The sequence below is a fragment of the Aquarana catesbeiana genome, linkage group LG01, assembly GCF_042186555.1.
Source record: "Aquarana catesbeiana isolate 2022-GZ linkage group LG01, ASM4218655v1, whole genome shotgun sequence".
Taxonomy (NCBI): domain Eukaryota; kingdom Metazoa; phylum Chordata; class Amphibia; order Anura; family Ranidae; genus Aquarana; species Aquarana catesbeiana.
Genome location: NC_133324.1, coordinates 469,798,045 through 469,814,552, shown reverse-complemented (window position 1 = coordinate 469,814,552; position 16,508 = coordinate 469,798,045).

The following is a 16,508-nucleotide window of genomic DNA, read 5'->3' as shown; positions in this document are numbered from 1 at the left end:
CTCAAAATCTGAGGCATGGGCGTGGGGCTATCCTCTACACAACAGCATAACCTAAAACTGAATTTCAAATTAAGGTGGACTTCCTCTGCATTGAAATATCTGGGGACATATATTCCCCCGTCACTGACCAACGTCTTCAAACTGAACTTTACACCTCTTCTCAGCCTAATACGTAAACGATAAATGGCATAAAGGTCTTCACTCATGGTTCGGTCATTGTAACATCATAAAGATGAGCGTCTTGCCTAAGTTTCCGTAACTATTTCATGCGCTTCCTATCTATATCCCATCGGCCTATTTCAGACAGGTAAGCGCCATTTTTACTAAATTCATCTCGACCAAAAAGCGGGCCAGGGTCTGGGGGGGGTTTGTTGGCTCTCCCCAAACTGTATGGAGGGACTGCGGTCCCTGGTATCTAGAAATACCATCAGGCTGCACATTTAACACGGGTGATTGACTGATGCAGACACAGTGAACAAAAGCTATTGATCCAATTAGAACAACAATTTAGCATTATCCCCCTAAGTAGCACTCCCTGGTGCTTCCAGACATTGCCCCAATTGTTTAAAATGCATCCTACCATTGGCCCGACCCTTAGATCCTATACACTTGCATGCAAAAACTCTGCGATTTCCACCACCAAGTCACCTCTGTGCCCTGTCTTAGGGAATCCCAACTTTCCCTCAAGACTTGGTGGAGGCCCATTCCAAAACCTGCTTGATGCTGGTTACTTCCAAGTGTCACATTTCCTCACATCAGATAGTTGGCCCTCAATTTCGACCCTGATGCAACCGGATGGACGATTTGCCTTAGATTTTTGGACAGCACTTCAACTTCACTACTTTCTCCATTCGCTGAGGCCCCCGGCAGCGTACAGGCATTTGCCAACCCCATTTGAGTTTCATTACATGGAAAGCGGTACGCTCCCTTGCACCCTCTCCATGATGTACTCCCTATTGATATCAGTGCCTGAAGACTTTAGGTTGCCTTACCTCACTAAATGGGAAACAGACTTAAGATGGACATTTACCCCTGATCAAGTTAGACAAATCATCCAGCTTGCCCTTAAATCTTCCGTGTGCACACGCATTCAGGAATGCAACTACAAGTTGCTTACCAGATGGTATCATACCCCGTCAGTCTTAATTTGCTTCTTCCCAAAGGCCTTAGACCATTGCTGGAGATACCAGGGAGAACAGGGGACACTCTTACAGATATTTTGGACGTACCCGGGCTTGGAGACTTTTTGGAGGGAAGTACGCAGACTTACACAACAGTTTACAGACTATCTGCTTCCAGAGGACCCTGCCTTCTTTCTGCTTCATTGCTCTGACATTCCTATTACAATGTATAAAAAGTCGGTGCTGCGCCATTTACTTAACGCTGACAAAAATTGCATTGCTTTGCAATGGAAAGATCCTGACCCTCCCTCTATTCAAATGTGGCTCAGAAAGGTTGAGGATATCAATAAAATGGAAGATCTAGTGCTTTCAGCACTAAACAAGCATAAACGTTATAAGAAAACGTGGCTTCCATGGAATATGTTTATATACTCAGATAAAGGTAGATCTCTGCTAGATAGCACCCCTCAATTGACCTAAATATTCCATCCAGACCAGCACGCTTGTTTGTTTGAAGTTATAATTTTTTTTTTCCTTCCCCTACTTACCCAGTCTTTTTTCTTCTTTCCCTCCTCCCTAATAATGTGACAAAACCCAGGTATCCAACCTCGTTTCCAAAGTCTTACATTTGCTAATACAGCAGTACTATTCACGTTTTGTACACTATGTGATCTGAGGTATTATGTTATTCATACACTCATTCTGTGGGGCTACATTTTCACAGTTCAGATATTGATACAATCTGTTGGTTGCCTTTGTATTCTAAATAAAGAATTTGAAAAAAATAAATAAAATGATAGACTCCATTTGTGCATTATCAGAATTGGTACAAACAGTTAGCGTTTTATTAATATGGCTATAGATGAATCAGCAGTTCTCTAGGTAAATTCATTAGAATGGCAGGGAAAAAAAACAAGACATTTTACAAAAAGCAGATGATTCATATGCATCTCAGTATGCATCACAGCTGTGATGAACGTTTGCAATTAGTTTATCCTGTACTGGGTTTGGGCTGTCAGAACTGCAAAATTATAACTCTTCTTCATTGATAGATCATGTGTTACGTTTTAGTTGCCACAATCAAATGTTTTTATAAAATATGTTGATTAAGTATTTTCTACTGTTAATATTAGGCCCCCTTCACATGGGTGTTGGTTTTCTTCATCTGTTCAGTCACTTTTTTTTTAGAATATCAGATAAAAAAAGGATCCGGACTTCAGTTTTTACATACTGTACGATGTGTACAATTGTTTTTACATCTGTTTTCTAACAAATTTCAAATGTTTGGAATGATTAGAATTCAAACTGGTCAAAAATTTATGGATCAATCCAAATTTTATTTGAAGAATAGCTGGTTGCTAAGGAGTGGGCCGGCAAGCTGACTGCTGCATCCTTAACAACAGATGACTCATCAGCCACTGCCAGCTGAATGTAAAAACAATTGCTGGCAATTGAAAATTTTGGAAACACAGCATGGGGGTCCCACTCCATTCATACCAGGCCCTTCAGATCTGATATGGATTTTAAGGGAAACCCCACGCCTAAATTTAAAAAAGAAAATGGCATGGGGTCCTCCCCAAAATCCATACCAGATTCTTATCCGAGCATGCAGCCCGTGGGGTTCCCCTTAAAATCAAAACCAGATCCAAAGGGCCTGATGTAGATGGGGGGGACCCACACACAGTTTTTTTTCCGAATTTTTAATTGCCGGTAATTGTTTTTACATTGTAATTGTTTTTAAATTCAGCTGTCAGTGGTGGCAAGTGCCGGCTCCTAACAACCAATGCAAAAACGGATCATTTGTCCAATGACATCCAGTTAGGTCCGCTTCATTTTTTTAATGGGAGAAAAATAAGGCTTTCTTCCACTTCCAAAAAATGGATGTTAATGAAGGCGGATATCAGCAGATGTCAACTGATGATAGTCTATGTAGATACAGAAGATTCCATATCTGGTATGAATGTATCACTCCATTCATACCAGGCCCTTCAGATCTGGTATGGATTTTAAGGGGAACCCCACACCAAAATTTAAAAAAGAAAATGGCATGGGGTCCTCCCCAAAATCCATACCAGATCCTTATCCAAGCATGCAGCCTGACAGGCTGAACCATACCAGGCTACATGCCCTCAACATGGGAAGGGTGCTTTGGGGCAGGGGGGCTCATATTGATGAGGACAAGGGCCCCTTCCCCACAACCTTGGCCGGTCTGTGAGCGGGGGGCTTATTGGAATCTGAAAGCCCCCTTTAACAAACTTCCAGAGCCCTCCCACATGAGTACTTAATAAAGGACTTGTCATAACCTGCCTCCTCTGTTTTTTTTACACTACCCTTTTTTTTGGGTGAATGAGTACCCCCTACTCATTCACACGGAGGGGCAGGATCTGGTTGCCTCGTTGTTAAAGGAGACTTCCAGACCCCCACAACTACCACCTAGAGTTGTGGGGAAGAGGCCCTTGTCCTCCTGCCCCAAAGCATCCTTCCCATGTTGAGGGAATCTGGTCCAGTATGGTTTGGGAGGGTGGGTGCTCGCTTACTCCCCCCCCTTTTCCTGGCTTGCCGGGCTGCATGCTTGGATAAGTGTTTGGTATAGATTTTGGGGGGCCCACACCATTTTTTTTACAAATTTTGGCATGGGGTTCCCCTTAAAATCAAAACCAGATCCAAAGGGTCTGATGTGGATGGGGGGGGACCCCACACACAATTTTTTTTCCGAATTTTTAATTGCCGGTAATTGTTTTAACATTGTAATTGTTTTTACATTCAGCTGTCAGTGGTGGCAAGTGCCTGTGTCTTGTCAAATACAGTCCCCTATCATATAGTGTCCGCCCTGTACTGCGCAGGCGCAGTACGGAGGACAAACGAGACGCTGAAAGTCTCCGAAGTTTAACAGCTGATCATCAGCTGTACACGGCGCCTGCGCTTTTATTCTCACCCTATGTCCAGGTTCATTCCCTACTATCCAAGTGGACATAGAGTGAGAATAAATAGTTGCCGAGCGCAGCGAGGCCGTGCCCGAAGCGTGGCAAACGAAGCGAGCCCGCGAGGGGCCCTCTTACACAGCCATCGCTAACAAGTGCCCGAGCGCCGTGTACAGCTGATGGTCAGCTGATCAATTTCGGAAACTTTCGGCATCTCCTTCTGCTCCGTACTGCGCAAGCGCTGCGCCTGCGCAGTACGGAGCGGACACTATCCGATAGGAGGACAGTATATGTCAGAACACCGGCTCCTAACAACCAACCCAAAAACGGACCGTTTGTCCATTGACATTCAGTTAGGTCCGCTTCAGTTTTTTAATGGAAGAAAAATAAGGCTTTCTTCCGCTTCCAAAAAACGGATGTTAATGAAGGCAGATGTCAGCGGATGTCAACTGATGATAGTCTACCTAGATATAGAATCTTCTGTAGAAATATTGAAACTATATAAAGAATTGCAAACAGTAATATTACAGGTGTCTGATCTCTCAAAGTATATATTGAATAGTGTGAATAATATCACATCACTGAGGAATTTGATGACATTTGCACAAAGGATATCACTGGACACACTGATTTTGTTCTGCAATGGACACTATTATATGAAAATCAAGTCACCAAATTGTATTGTTTTTCTCACTTTATCACTGTATTGATTAAAGTTTAACCTATTTTTGTTTATTTGCACATTTTTGCACAATTTTGCATCATTTGCAGCACTGGCGTTTTTGGTTACAATACCCATTAGGGGTATTATTGTATTGTTGGATTGTGATGAGACAAAAAGAATATTAATTTTATTTGTGTTATTTTGCACATCTTGATGAGAAGTTCGCTGCAGCACTGGCACTTTGAGTACAAACTCAGTAGATAAAATATTATTAGTATTATTCACATTATTCAATATCTACCTTGAGAGATCAGACACATGTAATATTACTGTTTGCAATTCTTTATATAGTTTTAATATTCATTTAGTTTTTGAAGCATAGCGCCACTTCATATTTGTAAACAACTGCCTGCCCATAGAAATACATGGGTGTACGTTTTTCTCCATCAACGGACGGAGGAAAAGCAGACAAATGGAACGCCCATCTGAAAGGGACCTTATAGTTGCAAGCTCCAAGGCTGACATCTTTTTTCAAATTTTTCGGAATGACACCCCAACGTACCTTTACCAATGCATCTGCGATGCAGCACATTACAATCCATGGTCATGCACGAACATGCATTGTGGCAATGTGTAAACAACCACTAATAATTCTAGAAGTCTTTTTGTATTTTTTAACAGTTCTATTTGCTGAAGCAAGGGTTAAAAAAGCCTGAGCAGCACACCAGAAAGTCAGACTGCTGCTCAGCAAAGAGCAAAGCAGGGTAATGGGCTCACGCATACCCTGTCAAGTGCATCAATCAACCGTGCTCACGCTCCTTAAGGAGAGCACTGGAGATCTGGGCTGAGGGGGAATGTCAGGCCACTAGAGACCTAGATTGCTGCAGAAGTCAAACTCTCTAGTATGCTACAGCACATGGCATTTTAAGGATTGGTACAGCAAATAGGCTTGTGTAAAAATGAATATAAAACCCTCCATCATTACTGTTTTGGCAGCCAGGCTGCATTACAGTACTAGTTGACCTGAACTTTAATTGTGCAGCTTTCAATAAAATAACACCTGGTGATTCTGCAAAGGAGTTTTTTGTTCAGTAACATTCTGTTATAGTGTGACAACTGTCTCCCAATTATGTCCCTGTGCTGTCATCCTGCCACATGTGTCCCTGGTGTCCATCTCATCACACATTGTGCAGGCATTGTCTAAAGTCCATAGCAATGATGTGTAGACAAATCTGGAGTGAGGGCATATAGATGCAAAGTGGCTAATAGTGACTGAGGAAGCTCAGGAGAACTAAGTTTATGATACATAGTGCTTTAGCAAACTAAATATTGTCTAGTTAGGGTTTAGATACATGAGAAGGAAGGATAATGATGAGAGTCCAACATACATCTGCAACTGCAAAAAATGTCAGCAATAGTAACAAGCTCCTAACACTGTTCCATTAGACGAAACGTATAGAATGGAGCTTGCTTCACCAAAGTCTCCCATTGCTATCTCCGGAGCTGAGCAGCGGTGTTTATGTGAGTTTCTCTATGCCAGCTTTTTATTGATTGTGTGTATGCTTTAGTTTTAATAATTAGTACACCATGAGGTGTATATTTATTTGATGGAGAGTACATTCTTTATCATGTGGTGAAGTGAGTCCCTACTGGAGTGAAACTGGGCAATCTTTTCCTTGGATTGAAGCAACTAACTTCCTGTGGTGGAGCAGGTGTCTGAGCAGAGGTGATCAGTCCTGTGGCTGCTTGCAGTGGAGACTTAACAATCCTGGATTTATAAAAAGCATATACTTCGATTTATGGAGGTTTATCTTTTGGTGAGTTTGCATTTTACTTACCTTGGTGTCAGGATCCACATTAGACAATTTTTTTTTACTGAATGAATTATCTTCTCACTTGATAGATTAGTTTGGAGATCAATCATATGCATAAGTTTGAATTTATGACTATTTTTTTATTTCTGTTAAACTGGTCACATAATTTCACATAATCTTTACACGTAGTATATTTAGTTGCATTATTAGGTACAGTATTTACTATTTGCTGCTGCAATTTTTGTTTTACAATGGTAGCAACACTGTTTACCAAGTTTACCTGTATCTTGCGTGTCCCAGGCCCTCTCCACAACCCCCCAAAGCTGCAGCAGTGCCCCCTCTACAGCTCTTAGATCTCTGTGTTGCCCCTCAGCTTTCTAACGCTGTCCCCTGCTTTCTCAGCTGTCCCCAGCCCCCATTGTCTTCTAGCTCACCTCTACCCTATGACTCTCTTTGACCCTCCACAGTACATAGTGTCCCCCAGTTTCTTGCAATGCCCCAGCCTTTTCCACAGCCTCCAGTTCTCCTGTAGTGCCCCCTGCCCCCTCCCCCCCCCGAAGCTCCCTGCAGAGCTTACAGGCCCTTCTATAGTTTCATCCAGTGCCTACAAGTCCACCTGAGCCCTAGAGCTCCACAGCCCCTTCGTCTGTTCCAGAGCCTGCTAGAACCCAAGGTCCTTCCATGGTGTGTATTGGGAAGGCAACATAAGGTACCTTGCCTAGGGGAGAAAAAAGTATAAGCACTCATGCACATTGGGCATTTAGCAATGGTGCACGAGGCTCCAGCATTTGGCTGCATATGTAAGGCATAGGTACACCTTCTGGCCCAGCTGCCAGCAGCCTGTCAAACTCTATGAGTCTGACAGCTGCTGTGGCTGGATGGGACTGGGAGTTCCACCTAGTGATATGTACTGTACATTGAGGGGAGTATTCTCCCAGTGATTAAAGTGTTCCAGGTGTTTAAACCTAAGTGCATACTGCCATAAATGGAAGTACCTCTGAGTACACGACTCAGCCATGTTCAGCTGTAGCAGCTGTCAGACTCACATAAAGTTTTACAGGCTGCAGGCAGCCAGGGTAGACAAAGCACCTGTGCCCTCCATATGCAGGTAAATGCTAAAGCCACTTGCACTGAGGCTAAATGTCCAATGTGCATGAGGCCTTATACTTTTTTCTCTCCTAGACAAGCTACCTTGCGTTGCTCCCCTAACACACACCAATGAGCTAAATGCCCAATGTGTAGGAGGCCAAAATAGGGTTCTTTACACTAGCATCATAAGTTCAGTCAGGACTTTTGCCAAGAAAAAATAGCACAGGACTGCGCTGCACATTCCTGTGCAATTCACATGTGGTTCAGTGCGGTGTGATTGGAGTCCATTCATTTTGAAAGACACCTCAAATGGTTTGTGACCTATGTTTGTGGTGTCGCTAACTTAACATTGACACCCGCTGCAGATTGCATGCAGTTTACTTCACTTTGTACGTCTGTATTCAGATTCAGTTCAATTTACATTAGTGTGCAACATCTATCTTCAGTTCAGTTCAGTTTACTTCAATTTCCATTAGTTTCAATTCATTTACATCCGCTTATATTCACAAAAATAGAAAATAATGCAGACCTTCCATTTTTTTTTTGCAGACATAAGGCTAGGCTCACGTCTATGTAGTTGGTGCAGCTTGCATTTGAATTTGAGTAGACTGCTTTACCTGTGAGAAATAAAGAAAAAAGGTCCTTGCACCTTTTTAAAGTCACAGCTGCATGGAACTATTATGTGATTTCCCATACTGGAAAACACGCTGCATTTTCAGATGCGTGGGGGTGCCATTAAGAAATACTGGCAGCCCCACATGCCTGCTAAATAGCAACAGGGTTTGTCTGCAGGTACCTGCGGGTGTAGGGATGTGTGCAATTTACATGCATTACCACAATCTGTATATACAGTGCCTGGTCTAACCTGACTCAGATGTAAGGACTGGCGTATGCCCGTTAACAACGGCCCCGCCCATAGACATACATTGTAGTTCAGTCTGGATCATCTGAAAAACGGAGAAACTGTTCCAGACTGAAAGTACTATACATGTGAAAAGGCCCTAAATCTTCCTCTTGTTCTCACACAAGTTTACCTGCCATGGGCCACAGAAATTTTCACACAATATAGGGGAGGTGGCGATGGAGGGGGCAGTGCCCATGCACCCTTAATGGATGGGCCGCCCCTGCATATAGGACTTTTTGACATAATGTTCTAGTATGCACAGCATATTAGCACATTATGGCAGACTTACCTGGCAAGCTATCCCCACCAGCGCTGCCCTGTCTGCACCTCCTTAGGACATGGCACTGTCATCTACTCCCGGCCTTCCTTACAGGTTCCAAACCTCTGACAACCTGGTTGTCTGGGCCATGATGACATCACTCCCGCTCCTACACATGGAAGCCACATCATCACAGCACAAAGTGGTGGAATGATTCACCCAAACATGTAAAAACTGCAGCATTTGATTTTCTCCCACTTTTATGTATTTGTGGCAAGTTGAATGGAGTCAAGAAAAGTAAACATTTTTTATAGAGGATATACTGTCTTTGTACTGTTCTAGCGCTCTGTGCTTATTTTCAGTTTGTCCAGTATTTTTTTGGATAAGGTGACTGGATGACACATGGATGCAGAATTACAACCAGCAAAACAAAAGTATAGTTACCTCTTAGAGACTCTATATTTCTCTATGGCAAGAATCCAAACTATACTGCCAAATCCTATATCCACTAAGCTTGTGCATCTCAAATTCATTGGAAGCTGCACATTTTAAGAGACACTGTCACCTTGCCCATGCAGGGCAAATGACAGTGTCTCTGCAACGACCCCCCTTTCAGCTCCTTATACTTGCTTGTGCTTTATCGCTGCCCTTTCCTCCATCACAACTAGCACTGAAATTGGAGGCCTTGGCCACCAGGGAAGGAGGTCACATGCTCCCCCATACTCCACAGCACTAGATAGTGTCACCAGCTGTGACAGAGAAATGAGTTGCAGGGGATTTTTGGTAAGGTGGGTATAAGTGCTTTGTAGCAGTGGTGGCTGGATCCTCAAAAATTTTTGGGGGGTGCAAACAAACTGAAAAATTTTGAAAAAAAACACAATCAATCGCAGCCACTGTGCCATCAAACGCAGCCACTGTGCCAAATCAAATGCTACCACTGTGCCATCAAATGCTGCCACTGTGCCATCAAATGCTGTCACTGTGCCCCATCAAATACAGCTACTGTGGCCCATCTTATGCAGCCACTGTGCCCATCAAATGCAGCCTCACTGCGCCCCATCAAATGCAGCCTCACTGTGCCCCATCAATTGCAGCCTCAGATCGAGACACTTTGCTCAAGCTGGCAGCGCTGCAAGGAGATCCACAAGTGTCAGAAGGCAGTTCACTTACCGGGCTGTGGTGTCCTCTTCTCCTGCTGTGTCTCCTTCAGTGGGCAGCAGGCAGCAGTGGTGGTGGAGGAGTCCGTTCCTCATGCTTCCTCCACTCTGTGTCTCTCCACTCGGTCCGTGCATTCCACTGTGTGGCTGCACTTAAATGACATTTTTTTCTATTTTTTGCAGAGCTACTTTACTCTGCCCTGCCATGAAAGTGGACACAAACGGAAAAAAAACAGGAGACTGTAATGGCATGGGGGTCAGCAGATAGAACCAGTGAGAGCTGCGGGGGCCCAGGATCACTTCTGGAAATTGGTTTCCCAGCAGACCTTGTATATGGTTTCTCATAAGCAGAGTTAGGAGTCTTGGACAGGAGAAGATGAAAGAAAATACATTCTTCTTTTACGGGCTATGTCCATTGGAAAATTTCACTATAGTAATAGGTTTCCTTTAAATATGAAGTATTTATGTGAGTACTGGTATAATGTTTGCTTCTGATCCCAGCACTATCTATCCTATGAATAAGCCCCCTAGTGTGGGGTGTGAGGTGTTTTGCCATCCAACAAATATGTTAGCAGACCTTAGTCTGTGTGCAGCGCTGTCATTTTTAATAAGCAGTCTTATAAATGAACAATTGTAAATGTTGCTACATAAATGATTTATTCTATAGTTTTGTTTTTCATTTCTAATAACTCACGGCACATAATAGTATTCATCTGTACGGTTGTGGTATCATCTTCCTGTTGCAAGAAAGAAATCGGATAATGAAATGGGGTTTAACAATGTGGTAATGAAGACTTTTCATCTGAGTTATCTATGTCTGCTTCCTAATCCATTTAGAGATAAGAGTAAGAGATATTGATTCTCTGCATAAGGGCTATATTACAGATTAAACAGGCTGTTTCCCAAGGATGAAGGATGACTAGCTTTATGCTGTTGGCAAGAAAGCCTGTTCAATGGCTGCATTGCCATGTGATCTTGCGTTTGCCACTGTCTTCTCAGCTAAAGTAGATGTGACATGCCTGAGTGTAGAGGTGCAGACGGAGGGATGCTGAAATTGTTTCCTAATGGACTGTGCTACGATTGTAAAGTGCAGGTGCAATCATTTTTCTGACATCTTTACAAATTGGATATATTTACCATGACCATCAATCACCTTTGTTGAATCGTGCTAACTTCTTTATCAGTGAAGAGGAAATTTATGGTAAGAGAGATCTATCGCCATAGGAAAACATTGAAAAATAGACCAGTTTTTTAAATATTTCAAATAATACTGAATTTATATGTAAAGTGGAAGGTAGCTTTAATTATTGGAAAATATTGGTCATCTGTAAAATGGTAACTCCTTATTAGGTAATCATAGAGGAATAAGTGGAGGGGAGGAGAGTGGGTGTGCCATTCAGAAATCTTACATCCTTTGGCTGCAATGACCCCATCCCCTGATCATTATTGATATAAATATACAAATAAGTTTCTAAATATTTTCTTAGTAAATTATTTAGGCAGGACTAAACTCAACTTTCTTTTTAATTTTATCCCCCCATCTCTCCCTAATGGCTAGTTTACACTTGATTAAAAACAAGGCTTCGGACACGCTTTGTTAAAGCTCTCTGAACGCCAGTAAAAAGCTCCTTTCACTAAATAAAATGGTTAGCTTACAGTCCTGTTTACACCTTGCTTGGTGCTTTGGTGGGGGTTCAATGAGGTTTTGGTGGGGCTTTGGTGGAGCTTTGATGGGGCTTCGGTGGGGCTTTGATTAAAGCGGGGGTCCACCCACACCGCCAAAAAAAAAAAATTATTAAAAGCCAGCAGCTACAAATACTTCAGCTGCTGACTTTTAATACATGGCCACTTACCTGTCCCAGGGTCCAGCGATGTCGGCAGGCGACGCTGAGAACCCGCTCGGTTCTCGGCAGCTGCCGCCGCCATCCTAGGTGAGGGAATCAGGAAGTGAAGCGTTGCGGCTTCACTTCCCGGTTCCCTACTGCGCATGCGCGAGTCGCGCTGCGCGTCCCAAGTGGTCCCCGCTCTCTCCTGGGAGCTGTGTGTTTCCCAGGAGACAGCGCGGTGGGGACGGGAAGAGGCATAGACTCCCATGGGAGTCTATGCCGGAAGCGGGTGCAAATACCTGTCTTAGACAGGTATCTGCACCCCCCTCCCCCCTGAAAGGTGCCAAATGTGACACCGGAGGGGGGGAGGGTTCCGAAAAGCGGAAGTTACATTTTTGCGTGGAACTCCACTTTAAGGCTTCCTGGGGCTTCGGTGGGGCTTCAAGCTAGCTTTGCCATAGACTTCTATGGAGGCTTTGAAGACACTTTGAAGCACCTAAAAGCAACTAAAGCGACATGGATTATCATTTTTGAAGAGAAACCGAAGCAAAGCAAAGCAAAAGCAAGGTGTAAACAGGATTGTGAGCTAACCATTTTGTTTAGTGACAGGAGCTTTGACTAGCGTTCAAAGAGCTTTAACAAGGCATATCCCCAACTCACATCACATCTCGTTCCTTACTTTCATGCAAGATACCAGCAGGTGGTGCTGTTGGCGCGAAAATCTGAATCAGCAGAGGAGCCGAGCAGAGCAGCGTGGTGTCCAGGAACAGCGCCTGTTGTGTGTGTGTGTGTGTGAGACTGCGTGGGTGTGTGAGTGAGTGCGGACAGGACCGATCCCCCCAGACAGGAGAAGTGGTGGCCAGTGACCCAGGGGACTGAGAGTGGCGGCGGGTGCGGGCCATCATGAGCGGGGGGACAGTACCAGGAGGCCGCGAATGTGACAAGTCTGACGGGAAGCGGCAGGTTAGTGTGCTGCAAACCGGAGGGGGAGAGTGACAGGCAGACAGGAGAGCGGAGTGAGCAGAAACAGGCAGGCTGACCGTAGACTGTAGGCGCTGACAAGCTCCGCAAGTGTCAGATTGCAGGGGCGTTTTATCGTTTTATCTGGTATAGAGCGGTCAAAGTCATAACTAACAGAAAAGACGGATTGTGTGTAGTGGGGATACTGTGTATTGTTGAGTACTGTGAGTACCAGAGTATTGGGAGTACCTGGGTATTGGGAGTACCTGAGTATTGTGTGTACCTGAGTATTGTGTGTACCTGAGACAAAGAGGTGCAGGCACTAGAAAAGAGTAGATGGGTGACAGTCAGGAAGGATAGAGGGGAAAGTGCCAGGCAGGTCAATCCTGGACTGGAACATCCCAATAAGTACGCTCCATTGACTGATATTGGTGAAACCAGTCAGAGACCAGCACTGCTGGAGCTGAGGGATTCCCTTAGCTGCCAGGGGAAGAACTCCTCCAGTAAAAGTGTGTGTGGGGGGGGGGGTAAGCGAAAGCAAAGGAAGGACAGATTCTGGTGGTAGGGGACTCAATTCTTAGAAGGACAGAGAGGGCAATCTGTCACAAAGACCCGAAGTGCTGAACTGAATGCTGTCTACCGGGCGCTTGGGTTCGGCACATCATGGATCTAGTGGACAGATTACTGGGAGGAGCTGGGGAAGACCCAGCTGTCATGGTGCATGTTGGCACCAATAAAAAAGTCAGAGGTTAGATGGAGTGTCCTAAAGAACGATTTTAGGGACTTAGGAGCTAAATTGAGGAAAAGGACCTCCAAGGTAGTATTCTCAGAAATACTACTGATACCTCGAGCCACATCAGAAAAGCAGAGAGACCAGATGGCTTGCACCCGAGGGTACTTAGGGAACTCAGTCAAGTAATTGCCAGAACATTGTTCCTAATTTCTACTGACAGTCTACTGACTGGAATGGTACCAGCTGATTGGAGAAAAGCCAATGTAGCAAAAATATTTAAAGAAGGGCCAAAATACATCCCTGGGAATTACAGACCAGTTAGCTTAACATTAATAGTATGCAAGCACTTGGAGGGGATGATAAGAGACTATATACAAGGTTTTAGTAATGAAAATGGTATCATTAGCAGTAATCAGCATTGATTCATGAAGAATCGTTCTTGCCAAACCAATCTATTAACCTTCTATGAGGAGGTGAGCTGCCATCTAGATAAAGGAAGGCCCATAGACTTGCTGTATCTGGATTTTGCAAAAGCATTTGACACAGTTCCCCATAAACATTTACTGTACAAAGTAAGGTCCGTTGGCATGGACTATAGGCTGAGTACATGGATTGAAAACTGGCTACAAGGGAAAGTTCAGAGGGTGGTGATAAATGGGGAATACTCAGAATGGTCAGGGGTGGGTAGTGGGGTTCCCCAGGGTTCTGTGCTGGGACCAATCCTATTTAATTTGTTCATAAACGACCTGGAGGATGGGGTAAACAGTTCAATTTCTGTATTTGCGGACGACACTAAGCTAAGTAGGGCAATAACTTCTCCGCAGGATGTGGAAACCTTGCAAGAAGATCTGAACAAATTAATGGGGTGGGCAACTACATGGCAAATGAGGTTTAATGTAGAAAAATGTAAAATAATGCATTTGGGTGCCAAAAATTTGAATGTAATCTACTCACTAGGGATTGAACCTCTGGGGGAATCTAGGCTGGAAAAGGACCTGGGGGTCCTAGTAGATGATAGGCTCAGCAATGGCATGCAATGCCAAGCTGCTGTTAACAAACAGAATATTGGCATGCAAGGGGATGAACTCCAGGGATAAAGCGATAATTCTCCCGCTCTACAGGACTTTAGTCCGGCCTCACATGGAGTATGCTGTCCAGTTCTGGGCATCAGTCCTCAGGAAGGATGTACTGGAAATGGAATGAGTACAAAGCAGGGCAACAAAGCTAATAAAGGGTCTGGAGGATATTAGTTATGAAGAAAGGTTGTGAGCACTGAACTTATTCTTTCTGGAGAAGAGACACTTGAGAGGGGATTTGATTTCAATTTACAAATACCATACTAGTGACCCCACAATAGTGCCTCCTCATCAGTGCCCATCAGTGCCACCTTATCAGTGCCAACTCATCAGTGCCGCTTCATCAGTGCCCGTCAGTGAAAGAGAAAAAAAAAATTTATAACTGAAACAAAGAAAAACAATTTTTTTTTCAAAAATGTCAGTCTTTTTTACTTTGTTTAGCAAAAAATAAAAACCCCAGTGGTGATCTAATACCGCCAAAAGAAAGCTCTATTTGTGGGAAGAAAATGATAAAAATTGAGTTTGGGTACAGTGTTGCATGACCGCGTAATTGTCATTCAAAGTGTGACAGCACTGAAAGCTGAAAATTGTCCTGGGCAGGAAGGGGCGAAAGTGCCTGGTATTGAAGTGGTTAAACTATAAACATATAGCTAGTACTATTAGCAACGTGTTTAAGTTAAACAAAAGTCAAAAATCATATTTCTCCATTTACATGAAGGTCAGATTACTATAACCCAGCTAGCACAGAGTTCTCCCTTATATCAGAGTCTGCAGGATTCCCCCTTACAGTGCAAGGATGCACTGTAAGGGGAATTCTGCAGACTCTGATGTAAGGGAGGTGGTCGGAGGATACACACAGGATACAGGAGATGGTCAAAGCTTAAGCACAGGATACAGGTGGTGGTCAGAGGATGCTCACAGGATACAGGAGGTAGTCAGAGGATGCGCACAGGATACAGGAGGTGGTCAGAGGATGTACACAGGATACAGGAGGTGGTCAGAGGCTGCGCACAGGATACAGGAGGTGGTCAGAGGATACGCACAGGATACAGGAGGTGATCAGAGGATGCTCACAGGATACAGAATGTTGTCAGAGGATGCACACATGATACAGGAGGTGGTCAGAGGATGCGCACAGGATACAAGAGGTGGTCAGAGGATGCGCACAGGATAAAGGTGGTGGTCAGAGGATGCGCACAGGATAAAGGAGGTGGTCAGGATAGGTGGTGGTCAGAGGATATGGACAGGATAGGTGGTGGTAAGAGGATGTGGACAGGATAGGTGGTCAGAGGATGTGGACAGGATAGGTTGTGGTCAGAAGATGTGGACAGGATAGGTGGTGGTTAGAGGTGGGATTCAATCTAAGTTCAAGTTGACTTGTATGCATGCACTCTATGCACTCACCAGGGGGCTGCAGCCAGGGCAGGGTGTGTTCAGTGCTGGCCAGTGGCACTGGTCAGGGCCTTGTTTGTCCGTGGGGGCTGTGGGGGGGGGGTCGGGTCCACTCTGTCCTTCTCTCTCACGGTGCCGCTGCTACCAGTCCTCCAGTTCCACTGCACTGTTCACACCACATGCTCGGCTCCTCCATCAGCTTGCTCGGCTCCTGGCATTTTAAATTTCATTGGCCAACAGGAAATGCGGCTTGTGGCATTACATCATCAGTGAGCGTGGGCAGGCCGGATGGCCCAGACTCAAGATCAGATCATCTCGGGGATTTCCGGCAGTTCTCACCCGAGCCTATCGCAGCCATTTTTACTGGCACTATAATGCTCCTACGGGCATTTACGGGCAGAAGAGAAAGTGCCCTGTTTTTACGGGCAGTTGGCAACACTGCTTTAGCCTGTTCTTCACATCATAGCCCCCCTTTAAATTACAGTTCCTTCTTTACATTTGTGTCCTCACCCCCCCTCCTTCACACCATAGCCTCCTCTTTACATCAGTGTCCTCCGTCCCCCCTTCGCATCACAACCCTGTTTTTAAGTTT